Source organism: Aotus nancymaae, unplaced genomic scaffold (genome assembly GCF_030222135.1).
Source record: "Aotus nancymaae isolate 86718 unplaced genomic scaffold, 86718_ANA_hifiasm-v0.15.2.pri h1tg000033l, whole genome shotgun sequence".
Classification (NCBI taxonomy): Eukaryota; Metazoa; Chordata; class Mammalia; order Primates; family Aotidae; genus Aotus; species Aotus nancymaae.
The window spans coordinates 2,277,272-2,282,685 of record NW_026988447.1 but is presented as its reverse complement, the minus strand read 5'-3'; the positions used below and the strand labels follow the sequence as shown (position 1 = coordinate 2,282,685).

At 33.7% G+C, this 5,414-nt stretch overlaps 1 non-coding gene across 1 annotated transcript; it reads left to right on the top strand.

The window, feature by feature from the left end:
- Positions 1-490: 490 nt before the first annotated feature.
- LOC135277852 (U6 spliceosomal RNA) lies at positions 491-594 on the top strand. Its single transcript, XR_010345430.1, has one exon. It is a non-coding gene; the product is annotated as a U6 spliceosomal RNA (small nuclear RNA).
- The last annotated feature ends 4,820 nt before the right edge of the window (positions 595-5,414 follow it).

Sequence of the window (5,414 nt, the reverse complement as noted above, 5' to 3'; positions counted from 1 at the left end):
CTGTTTGAACATTTGGACACTTCACATTGGGTCAAAAGCCTTACAGCCTACTTGACTTCATCCAGATGGACCATTTAATCATAAATGAGTAGGCATAGGACACAAAAACATTTAATTAAAAAATTGTTTGAGCTTAGATAAACACACATAAACCAATAGGAATCATAGCTCCACCTTTGTTCTTGGAATTGCTAGTGGCACCAACAAATGAAAGGACATTTCCCAGAAATGTTTAAGGACAGCAACTTAAGGGAGGGAAGTGACGTTAAGTCGGGTCAGGGACAGACAGTCGTATGTTAATCATTTTCCATCTTCTTTGTTTATATCTCTGAGTTTTTATTAAATAATTCTTAAAACCACTTAACAATGGGATATTGGCACTTGTGGTAAATTGGGATTAATTACTATCTCCTGGACAGCACTAGGAGCGATACTAAATGGTGCGCCAAGATTTTTTAAACTACTGTTAAGATGTTTAGAGAAAGAAACAGTGCTCGCTTTGGCAGCACGTACACTAAAATTGGAACAATACGGAGATTAGCATTGTCCCTATCTAAGGATGACATGAAAGTTTGTGGAGTGTTCAATTAAAAAAAAAAGAAATGCCTATTTTCTAGAGGATAAACACTGTTGCTCTTATATTTTGATTTATTTCTTTCTTTTCTTTTTTTTTTTCTTTCTTTCTCCCTCTTTTCCCCTCTATTCTTGTTGTTCAAAGTTAAAAATAAGCATTTGGGCTTTTTTTTTTTAAACTAAAACTAGTGAATACAGTCAGAGTAGGCCCAGTGTTCTCTGTCTTCTCTCTTCCGTGACAGTCGAATCTCAAATGTCATGAACTAGAACTCACTTTACTTGGATAATGGATATTCCAGATCTTTTAATCCTTACTTCCAAATCTCTATCCCTTTAAAATATATATTTCATGTAAACGTATGCCCAACGGATATAGGTCTATTTTTCAACCTGTTCTCTTTGAGTCTTTTTAGTGCTTTACGTCAGCTATTTAAGAGAAAGTCTTTGAACATAGCGTCACTTTCTGATTTAGGCAGGTATTTGTTCTTTTGACATCTTTGGCAATCTACTTGTATATAGATGTACTGCTACCTTGGGGCATATATTATCATCAATTTTCTAGAATTATAATGTCATTTCCCGCCTAGATTCTACACCCAGCTCCTGGGTTCAGTGCTTCAAAGATTCTTCCCACCACCCTCAGTTTTACATTATATATATTAGGAAGATTGCAGAAATGTTTCTCAGGTGTATTTTCAATAACTTGCTTTTATTGGAAAATAAATATTGTCAGCAATCCATTGAACCCACTGATCCTTGTTTGAATGTTTCTAATGCTATGTAATGATTATGTTTCAGAAAAATAGAGAGCTGAGTATAATTGCTTTCTCTAACTCTTGAGACTCGCTAGAGTCAATTCTTCTGATCAATAACACTATTTACAGAGTTATATACACTTTGTTGTCCTATGTGGTAAAACTGTGAGAGATATTAGAATTTTCTTTTTATAAAGGGAGAAACAGAATCACCAAACTTAATGATCTAGGGGTAGTACTGATGGAAAAATATTTCAAGTAAGCTACTCATGGCCAATCTGAATCTATTACATTTCTTCTAATTTATAAGAGCACTTTTTGAACTAGATTTAAAAATGTGCTATATTTTAGATCTCTTCTTTGGAAATATTAAACATTTTCAAATAGCATTCTTTGGTATTCTATATGCTGTTTCAGTACAAAATTTATCATTTCAGAAAGAAAAACGGGTTTGATTTTATGTTTTAACAGGAAAATTGGAGAGTTCTGAATCCTCAGTGGAACTTGAGATTTAAGAAGTAATAAAAACAAGAAACTGACTTGTGTGCAAGGCTGATGCTCTTACTTGAAAGTTGTTTGTGATCTGGAAAAAAAAAAATCTCAAAAGTGACTATTCCCGGATATTTTTCCTTATACACATAACAAGAATTAAAGTATAATTTAATTATTATATGGAAGTTCTCAGTTTCAACACTGGCCTCTGAATGTTTGCAGATTCCAGAGATCTGCAAATAATTAGCTGACAATGCTGGAATGCAGAAACAGGTCTGTCAGCAGCATTAGTGCTAAGCACTGAGGGAGAATCCAAGGCCAGCAGAGGTACGAATGAGCCCACTCAGGCAGACCTCAGTGTCTCCTTTATCCACACTCCATACATAATGTCAAAAAAGCTTCTCAAATATCTATATGGATGGGATTAAGGAATAACTTAAGAATCTTGTACTTATATAAAAGTCATCTTGCCATTGAACCTGAACATTTTAAATGACTGCACTTTCATGACTACCAAAATATTTGTCCACTCTAAAAGAAACTTGACTGGGTAGAGGCATGATATTCTCAATGTATAATTTTTAGTAATTTAGCTTTTGGAATCTTGCTCCCACCTATATAAAAGATTTATAAGTGGAAAAGGAATTCAAATGAATTTTACCCCGTAGTTATTACAGTGATGTAAGGCTTTAGCTAAATTGTATTAATCCGATGCTTTGTCACAAATGTGTTTGCATTACCACAGCACATTTCTGCAACTCGAGATAAGCAATGTTGGAAGATGGTACTTGTTCTTGAGAATAAGTTCCGTTTCATCTTTTCTCCTTCTCTGACAAAAACTGAAGTTAGTGTTTCTCTCTCTGATTCCCTATTCTCTGAGATCTCTTAGTTATTTCCATGATACATCAAACAAGCCTAAAACTGTTACGTGGAATGTCTGTTTATATGTAACAAAAGACTAGAAATCTAGTTATGCATAGAAGAGGACTTAAGACCCCACAATACACATTTACCCATTTGGAGACTTCAACTTTCTTTTCTTCAGGTTACGCCTACTTTTATCTCACAATACCTTAAAGGAAACTGGTACAGTAGGTTTTATTCTCTTTGCTTGTAGGCAGCCTCAATATTGCTGCTTGCTTGCATGATTTTTCTTAGTGTAAATGCAGGGAGAAAGAGCAAGATCTCTGGTGTCTCACCTTATAAGGACACTAATTCTATTGCACCAGAGCCCCATCCTTATGAACTCATTGAACCCCAATGACTTCCTTAGAGCTTCCATCTCCAAACACACACACTGGGAGTTGGGGCTTCAGCATATGAATTTGGGAATAAGGGGGACAGCAACATTCAGTCTACAACACACCCTATACATAAATTAACTCAAAATGGTTAAAGATCTAGATGTAAGACTCAAAAATATAAAACTCCTGGAATAAGTATTGCCGGATAAGCAATGAACACATGATTCACTAGTTTTTTTTATAGGCTGCACACAGCATCAGAATTCTTCTAGGCACATTTTACTAAGCAAAATCCTTACTCTAAAAATATATATATGAAATGCTATGATGACTAAAACACCTAAATGGGAAATTTGAAAACTTACAAGCTAAATAATTACTTCACCTGTTATCACTCATTTGAATGATACTGTGTTTTTTTAATTCTTTTAATTGAATTTGTATTCAAATATTAAAACAAGCTCTGAAAACTAAATTATTTGCATATGTTACTGATTACAAAATCACTAGTAAGGTTATCTAATAAATTTCAACATACAAGTAATTCACTTTAAGTAACATCATGACACTTACAAATTCCTTTTTTTATTATTCCAGTGAAACAGTGGGAGTGGGTATAAATTCTTATGATTACAAATAAAGTAAATTAGCCTTAGTTTTGACTCTCATGCTTCCAGTAACCATGGCTTCTGAAAAATAAAACAGAAAACCTCAAAGTGACTAAATTTGACACAAAAAATAAAATAAAGTTTTCTGTTTTTACTTTACGGAACCCTTACAGTATTCAAGGTTAATATTTTTCAGTCAAATAATAGACACTTTTCACTAGTAAAAATTATACATTTTGGGTATATTTATCTATTGATCTAGTTTTACCTCTAGATTTTATGGTGAAAAGAATGTGTAATTATATAACTTTAATGCAAGAAACAAATGCTGCAGAGGTTATCTTAAGAAATCAAAATAAAAGACCGTAATAATTTTTAGAAAAATATACATTTAAAGAAAAATACAGATGGGCAATCAACCAATAGCAGATTATATGTTAATTAATCATATATAACTTCTATCCTCTTTTATTATTAATTTATAGCTACTTCTAACGTTATCTTGGACTGTTTTTTCTTATTCTCAATAAATTTATTACAATCAATAGATTAATGTTTTCTTAATTATCATTAAAATATTTAAATCTGTTAGACATACCAATTTATTTGCCTACTATAAAAGAAGACATGACATAATCGCTATGTTTTAAAAATTATAATACATTTGGTAGTTTTAGTCATCTATTTTTTATTTTTTGAGACAGGGTCTGGCTCTGTTGTGTAGGTTGGGCTGCAGTGGTGCAATCTCAGCTTACTGCAAATTCTGCTTGCCAGGCTCAAGCCATCTTCTCATCTCAGCCTCCTGAGTAGCTGGGGCTACTGGCACACACCACCACACCCAGCTGATTTTTGTAATTTCTTGGTGGAGATGGGATTTCCACTGTTGCCCAGGCTGATCTCAAACTCCTAGGCTCAAGCAATCCATCTGTCTTGGCCTCCCAAAAGTTTAGTCATTCGTAACAAGCTAATTGTAATGTCTACAGTAATCATCTATAGTAATGGGTTTCAGACATTTTGTTGTCACTATTATTATTATTATTATTATTTAAGTTTATTTCAATAGATTTAGGGTACAAGTGATTTTTGGTTACTTGAATGAATTGTGTAGTGGTGAGCTCTGGGCATTAAGTGTACCCATTACCTGAATGGTGTACATAGTACCCAGTAGGTGATTTTTTATCCCCTTCACCCCCTCCCACGTTCCCCACTTCTGAGTCTCCAATGTGTATTTATACCACTCTGTATGCCTTTGCATATCTACAGCTCAGCTCCCACTTATAAGTGAGAACATGTGGTATTTGGTTTTCTGTTCAATATTATTGTCAGCTACCCAAGATTTTCCGGGTGAGGCAGGGGAAGCTGATGCTTTAGATCCGTGCTACACAAAGTTCCACAGAATTCGCTATGCATTAATCCTTCTCACAACTTTAATGTGCATTTGATTCCTTAAAGATCTTGTTAAAATGCAAATTCTAATTTAGTAGATCTGAATTCTATATTGTTTAAGAATGCTCTCAAGTGATTTCATGATGCTGGCCCACAGACTATACTTTAAGTAGCAAAATTTTAGATTATCATCAATCTTTTTCAAAGCAGTTTCTTGAAAGCTGTCTAAAAATGGGGAGATAATTGAAAATATATTTTTTAAAGATGTGTAAGAACTCATTGACCCAAAAAATAGGAGTATTCTGAAGTAATATAATATTTAGGCAACATTTTGGCAAATTTCTCCACCTTTTGGG